The sequence below is a fragment of the Hipposideros armiger genome, unplaced genomic scaffold (assembly GCF_001890085.2).
Source record: "Hipposideros armiger isolate ML-2016 unplaced genomic scaffold, ASM189008v1 scaffold_85, whole genome shotgun sequence".
In the NCBI taxonomy this organism is placed as follows: domain Eukaryota; kingdom Metazoa; phylum Chordata; class Mammalia; order Chiroptera; family Hipposideridae; genus Hipposideros; species Hipposideros armiger.
Window position 1 is genome coordinate 2517525 of NW_017731435.1, and position 14457 is coordinate 2531981.

Sequence of the window (14457 nt, forward strand, 5' to 3'; positions counted from 1 at the left end):
GTTTATAACATATGTGGAAATAAAATAAATGGATACAACAAAAAAATGGGATATGAGAAATGGAAGTACACTGCTGTAAGTCTCTCGCACCATATGTGATGCTGAGTAATATCATATGAATGCAAACTACGATAAGCTAAATATGCATATTTTATACTCTAGAGAAACTGTTTAAAGGGAGTGAAGGAGGGACAGCAAATAAGCCAAAAGTGTGGATAAAATGGTAAATTCAAATCATTTAAAATATATTCAAATAAGTCAAAAGAAAGCAGCTAAAAGGGGTGGGGCAAAGAATTAATGGGACAAATAGAAAACAAACAATGAGATGGTACACTGAGACCCAACAATTTTGATAATTACACAAAATGTAAAGGGTCTAAATACCCCAATTTTTAAAGACATCATCAGATAAGATTTTTTAAAAGCAAGAGACCCCAAATGTATGCTGTCTATAAGAAACACATGTTAAATATAATGACAAAATAGGTAAATGGAAAAGAATGGAAACACATTTACCATAGAAATACTAACGAAAAGAAAGCTGGAGTGGTCATCTTAATATCAACCAAGTCACTTCGAAACAAGGAATATTACTAAGACCAAAAAAGGCCATTTCATAAGGGAAAGGGGTTAATTCACTAAGAGACATAAAAATTCTAAATATGTGTGCACCTAAATGTGTGCATTGGGAGCAGATGAAGTGAGAGCTGAGAAAGCAAAGGGAAGCAGACGAATCTTCAGTTATGGCTGGAGACTAACACTGCTCTCCTCATAATTTATAGGACAGGAGACGGAAAGGAGTCAGGGGCTTGAACCGCACTATCAACAAACCTGACCCCACTGACACTGTAAAGAGACTCTACTCCAAAATGACAGAATATACATGTTTTTTTTAAGTGCACACAAACATTTGCCAAGACAGATCAACTCTCAATAAATTTAGGAGGATGGAAATCATAAAAAGTACATCCTCTGACCACAAAGATCATTAAACGAGAGAGCAATAACAGAGATATCAGGAAAATCCCCAAATGTTTTGAAATGAAATGATACACTTCTTAAAATTAATACCCATACCCCGTGAGTTAAGGAAGAAACCCGAAGCAAAATTGGAGACCACGCTGCACTGAATGAAAATGAAAACACAATCCAGCCATCTGAGGGGTGCAGCTAAAGCAGTGCTTAGAGGGAGTTTATAACATTGAATGTTCATATGAGTAAGGACAAAAGGACCCAACTTAATGATCTAAGCTTCCACCTTAACAAACCACAAAAAGAAAGTAAACTCAACCCAAAGTAAGCAGAAAGAAGGGAATAACGAAGAGCAGAAATCAATGTAAGAGAAGAGAGAGAAAATCAACTATAACAAACGTTAGTTCTTTGGGAAAAAAAAAATAAAAAAAGATAAACCTCTAACCAGACCAATTAGGAAAAAAAAAGAGGGAAAACACAAATTACCAATATCAGTAATAAAAACAAGGGCATGACTTAAAATCCTACAGATATTAAAAGGATGATAAAGGAATATTGATATAACTTTAGGGAATAAATTCAACAACTTAGATGAACTGGCCAAATTCCTCAAAACACAGAAGAAATAAATCACTCGAATAATGGTCTATCAACTAAAGAAATTGAATCTGTAGTTAATACCCTTCCCACAAAGAAAACTCCACTCCAAATTTGCTTCACTGGTAAATCCTATTAAATATTTTAAAAAGCAAGAATACTAATACTATACAAACTATTCCAGAAAATAAGAGAGGCCTCATTTTATGAGTCTAGGGTTTCCCTAATACCAAACCAGAAAGACACTTGACGAGAAGTAAGCCACAGACTGATGTCCCTAGAACATAGAAACATAGAAACATAGAAACACAAGTGCTCGAAAATATTAATAAACTGAATGCAACAGTATATGAAAATATTATACTCTACATCAAGTCCAAGTGGAGATTATCCAGAAAGGCAACATTGGTTTAACTTACGAATGTCAGCGAGTATAACTCACCACATTCACGGCACAAAGGAGGAAAAACTGCTCAACCTGGTAAGAGGCACCTACAGCAAACATCACACTCAATGGTGAAAGGCGGTGACGCAAAGGCAACGATGGGTCAAACTGCTGACAACCAAGATGGCGGCACCAAACTATGGAGGCAATCATCCTACCTTCCCCAACACCAACGCAGTGTTAAGGAAAAAAGAGGCCAGATGCATTTAAGAAGGTCCTGATGAAGCAATCAAACTTGTGAACTTCATTCAGTCTTGACCCTTCCTAATAGTCCGCATCCAGGTGGGAGGTACAACAGGGCACTCCTGTCGCAAAGCAAGAGTGACGTCTGTCTGGAGGGAAGTAGTGGTATGACAGTTGAAGATTTGAGATGACCTGGCCAACTTTTTCACGTAACAAAAACTTTACTTGTATGAATGACTAACGACCTACAGCTACTCAGATTTGGGTGTCTGACAAATATTTTCTGAAAAATAAACAAAGTGAGCCCGTCTGTAAGTAACACAACCAACAACATTCGTTGCTAATGATAAAATGAGAGCTTTAAGCGATGGTTAGAACTTTGAAAAATCTGTATCCACCACGGCTTTATAGGCTCCCAAGTCTAAGGCTTTTCAAGGAGAAAGGTGGTGATATTAACAACACATGGTTTTGAATACTGCAGTCATAATATGTCAACATTTGGAAGATCTGTGTAATTCAGCAAACCAATGTTTTCCAAAGGACCGATGAACAATGTTACAAACCCCCAAGGTACAAAATGCACCCATGGATTTTCACGTGCTAGAGGACAAAAGTCCACACTGCAATGCACCTTCGAGAAGCTACCACTTGTTGAGTTCTGATCCAGTGTCAAAGAAGGATAACCACGATTACCTGTAAAAACTATTAAAGTGCCCTCCCTCACCAGTTACTTATCTGTGGGAAGCCAGATTTTCTTGATGTGTTTCAAGCACAACAGCCTATCACAATAGATTGGATGCAAAAGCAAATATGAGAATCTAGCTGTATTATATTAATCCAGTTATTTAAAACATTTGAGAAAAATGGAAACTCACTAGCTTGTTGTGTATGGAAAACATAGTTACTTGTCACTAAACGTGTTATTTTTATTAAAATGTAACAGGTTTATTGCTTAAATGAATCCATATTTTTACATTGCCCAATGTTTAATGTTTCCCTATGTCTAAATTAGTATTTAATGTGATAGATATTGGCATATAACTCATATAAGTTCTTTGAAATCCCCAGTAAGTTTTAAGGGCACCAAAAGTCTCTGAGGCCAGCCCATGTGAGGACCACTGGCGTGGAGGGGAGTCCTGCCCTCTCCAGCCGATCCCCCAAACCCTGGGGCCTTTGGGGTCTAACCCCCCACTTATAAACATGGGGCAGAACAGAGGACCCCACCTGCAGTCTCCACGGACACCCGGAACACGGCTGCGGCACGTGAGGTCCCTGTCTGCCATCACAGGGAAACGCCCATTGCTCCATCTTTTGAACTGATCTCCACCACCTCCGCCTCCACCTCGATGGGTACAAGCTTCTCCACAAAAGTTTGACTAAATCTCTCTAGACTTCCTGACAAAGCTCCGCCAGAGAACATATCACTATTTCAGCTTAGAGTTGGGAGCAAGAAAAAAGTAAAGAGTCCTTTGGTACAGCAAGTCAGAGTATGAATGCAATTCCATATGAAAACATTTAGAATACATTAGATTTTTGGTCAAGATGAAAGACACACAAAAACATCGAGCAATCTATTCTAATTGGGTTCCCATGGTAACTGTACAATTGTGTTTTTCAATATAGCCTCCCCAAGGCCCCATGCACACTTGTAAAATATACTTGGCGCAGCCTGGCTTGTTTTCGCGTTACAGAGCTCCCAGGAAGATCAGTTACAACGCAGCCCCACCCTAGCTGTTAGTGCCCGGAGATGGTACGCTCTTCGCCATATTAACACAAGCCATACAAGGAACGCTACGTATCACAATCATTACACAAAACTAATCATACACTTCAGATTCATCAAGCCTGGGCTGGGGAATAAACCGATACTGCTGTTGTCCCAGAATCATGTTCAGGAAACGCGAGGGTCGGGTCCAACTGCATACCACAACATTATGTCTCTTATTGATTTCAAGGATCCACAGAATCAATCATTAATAATTACATTATAAGATGGCCTCAAGGTTAATCATATTCTTAGAGACTCTCGCTATGGAATTAAACAACAAACATGGCTGTGTTGATAAATAAATAAATCAAACAGAACAGAGAATTCAAATCCACATTTTAAGTGTTAACAGCATGCACACTCCCTCCCTGGACGCTAGCCTCTCCTGCACAGCCTACCGCAGTCTCTCCTGCTACAGCTGATGCCCGAAGCAGACTCTAGGGGCATGGTGCTGGCCCACAGAGGGCACAGAGACAGAGGCCAGCGCTCAGAAATGGACACATCCATTAGGTAAAAGTTTACAACCGGAGTTGTCTTTGCAATAGTCCTAGAAATTCCCATATCTGATGCGTTCTGCAGATCTAAAACACACAGCTTGAACTGGTGACTGAGGCAGAAGTCAATTCAACAACCTCCTACCTTTTTTATGCCCCCCCCCCATCAGTGGCCGCCGATGGAATGCAGCCAATTTGGTGGAAGAGTGGGCCAGCTGCTGCCAGTGAGAAATGTCTTGCCAGGTCCCCAATGCAACAGAGATTTCCAAAAAACTCTCGGAGAGACATCTTAGCATGAAAAGTAGTGACGGCGTGGTTCTCACAATCCTAGTTGGTGGCCGGCAGGATTACCACATCCGGCTCCTCGATCTCGGCGGGCTAGAGGCTCAATCGACCCATCTCGAGAAAAAGCCAACCAACAAAGCAATCCCGCCAAGTCTCAGCTGGCTCCCCACCCGCTCCTTGTGCTTAAGAAACCGGCCATCTGGTCCTTAAGCGGGTCTCTCCTTCCCACCCCTCTTCTGTCCATCAGGGTCTGGTGTCTGGACAGCGCATCACAACATGTCCCCAGCGTCAGAATAACACCTGGCCTGTCAAGCGTCCCCTGGCCTCTGGGGGTCTCTTGCCTCAACTGCATTTCCCCTTTCTGCCACCACAGGGGTCCCCGGTGAGGACTCAGTTTCTGCTCACTCTGTTACCTTTTAGTCCTACACACACTCACACCTTTTGGGGTGCCGAGAGCTGAACCGAAGGATGGGCCTGTATGACATTTGAGCACTATCAGGTGACAAAGTTAGCCTCATACCCCAAATTCCAACTTCATACACAAACCCCTAATGAGTTTTATACTCTTGAAATAACTTTAGTCTGCACTTCGCCTGGTAGTAGTAGCCTATTCAAGCTGCCTTAACAGAATTCCATACACTTAGGGGGGCTTAAACAACAGACATTTATTTTCTCACAGCTCTAGAGGCTGGAAAGGCCAAGATCAAGGTTCCAGCTGATTTGGTTCTGGTGAGGCATCTCTTCCAGGTTTGCAGACAGCCGCCTTCTCTCACACAACAGACAGAGATCTTTCTCTCTCTTGTCCACGTCTTACAAAGCTACCAATCCTACTGGATCAGGGCCCCACCCTGATGGCCTCATTGAATCTTAATTACCACCTAAGGCCCCATCTCCAAATACAGTCTCCTAGGGAGTTAGGGCTTCAATAAAGGAATTTAGGGACACACAGAGTCCATAGCAACCTGCCTGGCATCTTTTGCTGGGCTTGCTTTCCATCAGGTATAAGCCCCACACCCGGCTGGAGAGCTTCTAGCATCGAGAGATGAAAGCATACAAGTCGAAGCCTGAGTGGAGTGTGACGGCCCCACGGGAGAGGACACTCTGGGGCTGCAGAGGCTTCCAGAACAGCCGGCATACAGGGAAGACGCAGGGAGCAGCCGGGAGCAGAGCTGTGTGTGGCTGGGTCAGAAGAGGCTCCCTCAGGAGAGCAGAGGGGTTCGGGGACGGGGACGGGGCCCCCAACCCCTCCCCTTCGGAGCAAAGCAGAGAGCTGCGGCATCTAGAGAAGGTGCCAGAAACGATGCGGGCGGCCACTGGGGTGAAAGCGGAGTCCAGACGAGTCTCATTCCACCCGGGACCTGGTGGGAAGGAGGGGTCACCTTGGGGCACCTCTATTCCCGGGCCTTCAGCAGGAGGAGGAAGAGGAGGCAAGTGGGTGACTCTCCTTCACCCACGTGCCTGAGTGCCGAGCAGCTACATCTGGGGCCTCCCTAGGCAGCACCCTATGACGGGCACATGGCCCCGTTAGGGCTGAAGTGGGGTTTAGGTGTCCCCAGGAGGCCTTCCCGAGATCCTTGGGGACAGAGGCAGGGAGTCTGTGCAAGATGGGGGACAGACGCAACGGAGGTCGCTGCGGCTGGAGCCAGGCAGTTTCTTCATTGGTCTCGGAGCAACATGGGCTGTGAAAATTCTCACTCAGTGTCTAAATCTAGAGCCCACATGCGCTTTGTTCAGTCCCCAAGGGGCAGCCTCAACTGAGAGGTGGCCAGGCCCAGCACAGAAGACGTGTGAGTCCTCACCGGGTTTGCAGACGGTAAGCCTCCAGACGAGGTCCACTCGGGGCAGCCTGGGCAGGGCCTCGTTACTCTAAGTGTGGGTGCTGGTGACAGCCCACAGTCAATGCGGATCAGGGACACAGGCCAAGAACTGGGTTTTTGAAGAGTAATTGGGGGTTTCTACACGAATGTCAGACACAACCGAACGGCTGGTTCCTGTACCAAAATGACAGAAAACACTTATTTCTGGCCAATGAGAAAGAATATTTACTGAACTAACCCTTCCAGAATCCATTGTCTTAGCTGTTATGATACTCAGTGGCTAGGAGTAGAAGTACTTTGGGCCCAGAGGTTTCTTAGCAAGAAACCTCAATGTGCAGAACAGTCACAGCCAACATTAGAGCCATAATCTTTGCAGGCCTCTCTGGGGTGGCAGTCAGTGCAGAGAATGCCACGACGACACTCAGTCCAGAGGGAGATAACGGAGGCTCTGGGAAATGTTCTAATCACACTCACGGCAAAAATAAACAAATTATTTTTAAAAGCTAAGAGGAAGTCTTTAAAGCACATACTTACGTAGAAAAAAAACAAACTATAAACTACTGATTATGACTCAAGTCCCACACGGATTGGAGCTAGTGGTAGAGCGACAGTAAGAAAGTCACCGAGGTCCCTGGCTGGGATCAGTGTTCGGGCGGCCAGCCACGCCGCCTGCCTGGACCCTTGCTTTGGCACTGGAGTGTCCCCCGAAGTGTCCTCAGAAGCTGTTGGGTACTATGACAGAGTGCAGAGCTCTCAAGAACCTGACCTCCTGGTGGGCAAGGGAAGACTGCAGTGGTAGCTGATTGTGGCCAAAGGGTAGATCCAGTTGAATTTTAACAATATTTACTAATTTTTGAACCTGCATATTTGTTCTAACAGTTCTTGCAATAAATGTCAAGGGCAACGTGATGGGGGCAGCCCCACATGGCCTCCCTCTGTTGACCCCATGGTGCCACCCCGCAGGCTGGCTTCACTCCCACCAGCGCCTGCCCTCAGGGCCCGGCTGGCCTGGAGACCGATGGTCTGGAGAAGGTGCAGGAACTCAGCGATGGCAGAACGCACATCTGACCCGACAGCTTAACCTGATAACACACTGGTGACAGAATTAAGCTCTGCACAATAAAGAACAGCACACCTGGGCTCTTCATGGGCTACCTGGCTGAGTTCAGTAACTTTTGGACAGACATCATTTCCTTTCTTTGCCTATTATTCTAGAAACTTCCACATGAGTGCAAAAAGCCTTACTAACAGGAGCAGCTGCATTACTGAGTACAAGTCCAATTAGGAGCTGTGCTGAGGACATGATCCACCTGGTCCTGGGTTCCGTCACCCCACACGCACATGGCCCATCACTGCTGTCATTATTTTAACTACATGACAAGTGCAGGACACTGAGACTTTGTAGCTCCATGTCTAAGGTCCTTTGCCACTTACTGGAGGGCACAGAGGCCTGCAAAGCCAGGTGGCCTCAACACGGCTCATCTGCGCCCCTCTCCAGGTCACCATTGTCGGTCCGTGGGTCCTGTCCACACACCAACCTGTGACCATCCACACCCCATGTGGCCAGCATCCCTCCGCCGGGAGCGCTCTGCCCCAGGCCTCCCTGTGAGCGGCGTCCATCTCTCACCTTTCAAGTCTCTGTTCACAAGTCACTTTCTCAGGGGACTGACCCTTCCTCAACCATCTTCAACCACTGCCCCTTCTCACCCCCCAACAAAGGCCAGACCGTCCACGAGTGTGCCCGCCTCTCACCAGACAGTAATCATGGTACCTAAACACGGATGGAAGCCCCTTCCACTCACAGGCAGAAGCCCAAGGCTGAGGAGGCAGCCGGTGACAGCCCCTCGGTGACGCCCCGGGGGCTCACACAGGAACCCACTCGGAGGATGCCAGTGAAACCACTTCGTGGTGGCATCTAAGGAGAGAGCACAGACTTGAATTTGCACGTCGCTGTGACCATACACCCCAAGCCTGACAGTTTTGTCTGAAGCCTCTACTGCCACTTGTAGGAAAGGACACGTGGCCCCCACGGAGAAGCGGCTGGGGATGGGGAACCTGTTTGTGAGCTCACTGCTGCCCGCTGACACTTCTGCCTGAACCAACGGGACATCGAGGCGATATACCTCCCACTCCAGGCCCCAAATGCCAGGCAAGGCAGGCCCGAGTCACCCTGCCCAGCCGGGGTCGCTCTGACTTCCCAGCCGACTGTCTGCACGAGAACACACGGCGTACGCACCGAACACGCCTTCCTTTCTCATGAAGAAAGTGATGCTCAACTTCGTCACCTTCTGAAACTGCGTTCTCCGTCTCACCCGCACAACCCTCCATCAGGAAGCCCCGAAGGGCTGGCCCCACAGCGCCGCACACACTGCAGTTGACACACTGCCTGTGGCAGTGGTTTCCCGCGTGTGGCCGCTCACACCACTGTCACCGACCCCTCCTTCCTCCTCCTCTCTCCCGTCAAGCCCGCAATGCACATCAGCCCCGGCAGCTTTTATGGGGAGCGCTGACTGCCCTGCGTCCCCGCTCACAAAGCTCCCCAGCCACGGGCTCAGGGCTCCCCAGGCCGCCCACCCTAACTGCTGGGCTTCCTTTCTAGCCGCCACACATCTCCCACCCCCACTCCAGCTGCTCAGCCCAGGACGCCCCGCCTCTAGGGCCACCTGGAGAAACCTTACACGTTTGTGCAGGGTTGTTTCATCCACCCCGGACTGCATCAGGAGTAGACGTGGTGAGTGTGGCTCTCAGGATGGCGCCCCTCCTTCCTCTGGCCCCCACACCTCGCACCCCGCCACTCTCACACGAGCTGTGCGCGCCTACGAACACCTTCAATAACCGGCAAAGCACAGGCAGCCTCCCTGCAGTCAGCCCTCTGCTAGAGCGGTCTGTCCTGAGCACCTTCACGCAGGGACGCACGTGGGCACGCGGCTTCCCCACAATGCTAAGGGTAATGCTTGGCCGCCGCGTGTTCCTAAAACGTGACTGAACACACAGGTACACATTTGTTTGGCCACATCTGCCCCGAAAGGACTTGCAAAAGTTTTCTGCTGCACTGTTATTATACAAAGGCCATAGTATGGTGAGTGGGGAAAGCCTGGGCGAGGGTATAAATAACCTGCGCCTGGCTCACGTCACTCGCCTCTCCCAGAGCCAGTGTCCTCACCTGCAAAGCTAAGGTGCTAAGTGTCTCTGTAGTGAGGACATGGAAATCGGTCAATGAAAGCGCCCAGCAGAGCGACCTTCCAATAAATGTTATGATCAGCAATATCATCGTCATACCAGCCAGAGTCTTCTGGAACTTGTCATCACCACCTCTCAGATGAGGCAGCTGGGGGGCTGACAGCTGAAGAGTATCCCAAAGTCACCCAACTAGTAAATGGCATTGCCAGAGCCCGTCCCATTGCTCTCACCCTCACTACTCCGGCACTTTCTAAATACAAACTCAGTCCAGTTCCAGAAAAATGTATTCAGTTGTGCATGTGGAAGTGAACCTTCACCTGAGACCATGGAAGTGCTTCCACCCAGAGGGGGAGAAAAAAGGGGCGCTACAAGCGAAATACAACATGGCTGTCCACGCCTGACATCTGTTTGTAAAACTCATGCCAAAGTTTTGGTAACATCTGCATCTCCTGTCGTAACCACAAGACCGAAAACTGTAACGCTATGATAACATGTGAGGTTTGCAATTCAAAGAGATTCCCACGTCTCCGAGGAGTTACAAAACCACACACAGATTCCCTAAGCACAGGCAGGCTGAGAGCGATGCCGGCTGCGGACAGGTCCTTCTGGAAGGGACATTCCAGAACGCATCTGGGCTGGAAGGGTCCGCTTCCCAGCCACGCCGGAGACCTCGCTAGAGGTGCACCAACGCCAGGGTCTGCTAGGACCCCTGGGAGGCTCACAAAGACACAGGTGCCAGGTCCTGATCCAGTAGGGCTGGTGATAATCTGCGTTTTCAACCAGCACCCTCGGTAATTCTGACACCAGCAGGGCTCAGATGCCGTGTCACTATTGCTCGTGGATATCCCCACTCCAAGGAGAGCAACGGGTCCCACATTCCTAGGATGGCTCTTACTAGTGACACCAAAGAGGGTCAAAATCTGAAGGTGACAAGTTCGGTCCCTACTTTTAGTCCTTTTGATTGGGGTGTAAACTGTAGCTAAAAGTTTAAAAACAAAAGAGAAATAACTATGGCTTATTTCTTAAATGTCACCATTTCAAGATCCCACCCCATTTTTTGCCCCGAGACTTGATTCCCTCTCTTCACCATCTAGGAATCTCGGGACATCCAGTGCCACAACAACCCAATGCGTCAGTCGGGTAAGAGTTTTCTACACTACTATCCATATGACTCAATTTGTCAGTAAAAACTGCCACCAGCGCTGCGCTTGCAGAAAAATGTCCATAACGACATGATTGCGACTGGCAGATCGATGTCTGTAATAAAAACAAATAGATTTAACAAGTGCCTGCGTTTACGAGCGGTGCCATTGGTGGCCTGTGCATTCAGCTTCACCCCCGGACTGCTGGGAATGGGCGACAGGGCTCGGGCTGCACTCTGCTGACTTTACAAGTGTTCCAGGTAGGAAATTATTCCAACAAGAAAACCTTCCAAGCAGTAGAGTGAACATACTGGGCATTTACAGCTCTCTCACAATTCCGTTCATGGGTACACATACACACAGGACAACACGTTTAACAACAGTAAAAAAATGGTCTTTTTTTTAGCTGGTTTCACCACAGCTGCATCACAGGCCAAATGGGTGTACTCCAGGTGGAGGTGTAGGGGTCATGAGGCCTGCCTCCCTCCCTGAGGGCCCCTCAGTCCTCTGCCAAGCTCCCAATCTAATTGAAAACAACTTGTGGCATCAAAAACAAGTTTCAGCATTCAACATGTGGCCAAGGATGTCACTGGTGTGTCAGCGACCCCAGGGCTGGCCTATCTATTTAGTTATTGAGCTGGAGCAGACAGCAGGAGGGTGGCTGTCACAGGCTGGTGGAACTGCCAGGGAGTCTGAGCACTTAGGCAACACTGAGTGACAGATTTACATGTGAGCCACAACTACCAAAAGCACCCTGAGTGCTTCCAAGGTTACAAAAGGTCACAAAAATGATGCATTTCTCTTCTGACGATTCATCTTAACAGCTAGATAAAAGAGTAAGCAATCCACTGTATTCCAGGCTACAGTCACTAGTCTGCCCCAAACCCTACAGCCCTCCTATTGAAGCTCTTTATTACTTTTAACTTTAAGTCAAAAGAAAACGAAACTATCTCTTTCCACTGACCAACAGATACGCGACAGTTACCAAACGCCGCACAGAACACATGGCTTGTGGTATTTTGTCTACAACACGGGGTGTCACACTTGCATCTGCCTACGCCCCAGACAGGCCTCCGCAGCTAACAGAGCGGGAAAACTGGGCCTGTGGACCCAGAGAGGACGAGCCCTCCTGCCCGGCTCCCTCGGCCCCCCAGACAAAGCACACACACTTTCACTTCAAACCCAGAATGCAGCCTTGGCTTGGTCTGTTTATCATGAGTGGGTATGAAGTGCTGGTGTACAATCCATTGTCGCCCAGTGGTGATGGTACAGTTTGTACATGTCTGATTTTTAAATCTTCATGTTTTTTTAAATAATATTCTGTGATAAAACCCAAGCTCTTTCAGAAAGTAGCTGAGTCAGAGGCCAAGTGCCCCAGGAAACAGAGGCTGAGGAAGGACCATGACAGTGGCCCAATGAGCTCAGGGCCTTTCAGAGACCAGCGGCCCAAGGTGCATACCTGGAGTGCCCAGAGACACAGCAGGAAGGAAACAGGCCTCAGGGGAATTGAATCTATGGGGCAAGGGCGTGAGGCAGGGTCAGAATGAAGTGTGAAAGCAAACCTGTCCATCATGCAAACAGATGACCACAGGAAAAAAGAATTAAAAAATACTGTTTTGCTTCTTTTTTTTTTTTTTAACAAGGAGGATATACTATCGACTGAAAAGGGCTCTGATGCCCAGAAAAGGGAGTTGGAATAGAACAGACTCGGTGGTTTGAACCACCGCCTTCTAAATGTCCTCTGCAAAATAAGAAAAATAAAGACAAGTAGTAAGTGTATTTCATTAAAAAAATACTGAGAAGAGGGTTTCCTGAGACAGGGAGAGGCGAGGGCTGGAGGAGGAACTCCAGATGCTTTCCTAGGCCTGGCCCTGCCCACCTGCCCCGTATGCAGGACACCTGTGGAGACAGAGGCCTGAGTGGCAGACAAGGCCCAGGTGAGGCTGAGCTGCCATCAAGCAGGAGCAAAACAGAGAGGGAAAAAAAAGGGCTGAGACTCTCAGCAGCTGAGCAAGAGTGAGATGGGAACCAGTGTCCACACGGAGGGCTGGATGTCCTGAAGGCTGGCTCTCCAGAGGAGCAGCCTTTTCAAAGCAGCGTCTAACGCTAGGTACATCCAGCTCTTGGGATACAGACCTTTCTAAACGAGAAGCGTGTTCACACAGCGAAGTCCCTGAGTGTACTGGACTTGAGGCCTGGTTCCTCCAGCCCCAAGACTGTCACAGACCCCACTCTGTTATTTAAATCCTAACTCTGATGCAAGAGCTGGGGAACCCCCGCCTGGGCACGGCCAGCCCTCCTCGGCTACTTGTAGACTCTGGGCCTTAGCAAGTGTGGGCTTGGGGTGAACCTCCTTACAGGGCAACACCTGAGGTAACCCAAAGTCAACTACCAGCTTGGGGTGGGGACTATGCTGTTTCCTAAAATTGTTTTATTCCCAGAACGTAATAGGTTTCTTTTCTGTCTTGTTCATGTCCCTGAGTGTTTTATCCACTGGGGACTCATGCAAACAACAAAACCACCTCCTAGTCTTCTGTCCTGAGACGGGGCGGTAAAAGGAAGGGCCTGACTTAAATACTCCACAGGTGCCCATGTAAATAACCAGACCCATTCCTAGCTCTTTACCTTCCGTCTCTTCACCTTTTACCTCCAACAGCTGGGACCCCTCTCAGGACAAAGCTGCGTCCCTTCGTCGGATGACCGTCCACCCAACCAAGCAAAAGCTGCGATCGCATACACAAAATGGGTTTCTGGGACTAAAAGCTAGTGACTGCGCTGGGCGTCGAGAGCGAAAACCATCTGAGGTTCAGAAAGTGATGGTGTAGAACCGCCTGCCTACGGTATCACCACCTGGGTGTAAACGGCTCTCAAACGCCACCTGTTTCCTCCGAGGTCCGCGGAGGCAGTCAGGGTGTGACGCATGCAAACACCAGCCATGCTACTGAGGGCCCCAGAGCTTGGTCCTCCTCTCCATCGGTCCCGAACCAGGAGATGTGCGACTCTGCTCAAGGCTCGGGGCGCGGAGGGGCCGGGGCAGGGGCTTCTGGAAGGCTCCTGGGGACTGCAGGCGGAGCTAGCCAACGGGGTGGGCCAGGTGGGTGGGCAGGGAAGGTGCCGGCTAACTGGAGGCAGGGACACGAGGCCGCTGTCAGTGCCCTGCAACAGGATCCAGGACCCCCAGGCCCTGGGGGAGGCCAGGCCCACGGGAGCACACCTAGACACACCTGGGGCTCGTGCCAGCGCAGGGAGAGGGTTCAGGGTGAGGCCACTGGGGGCTGGACTGCCCCGCGGACTGCAGACGCTGGCTCTTCCCAGGGAGAGCCCTGCACTTTGACGTGAGGGTGGCAACCCAGACACTTACCGCACTGCCCACGACGCCGACCACGAGCAGCGGCGAGGCAGCGGAGTGACGCTCTCGGGGAGCGCGGGATGCCTGGGCATGTCCGGGGTGGTGCGCTTGCAGAAAAATGTCCATAACGCAGTGTTCGGGCGGCCAGCCACGCCGTCTGCCTGGACCCTTGCTTTGGCACTGGAGTGTCCCCCGAAGTGTCCTCAGAAGCTGTTGGGTACTATG

At 49.2% G+C, this 14457-nt stretch overlaps 1 protein-coding gene across 1 annotated transcript in view; it reads right to left on the reverse strand.

Moving 5' to 3' along the window:
• The window catches only part of MGMT (O-6-methylguanine-DNA methyltransferase), a 252071-nt gene extending 237741 nt beyond the window's left edge, over window positions 1–14330 (reverse strand). The window contains exon 1 of the mRNA XM_019644154.1: window positions 14245–14330. The gene's annotated coding sequence lies outside the window, so the exon portion shown is untranslated. The remainder of the gene's footprint in view (window positions 1–14244) is intronic.
• Window positions 14331–14457: the final 127 nt, after the last annotated feature.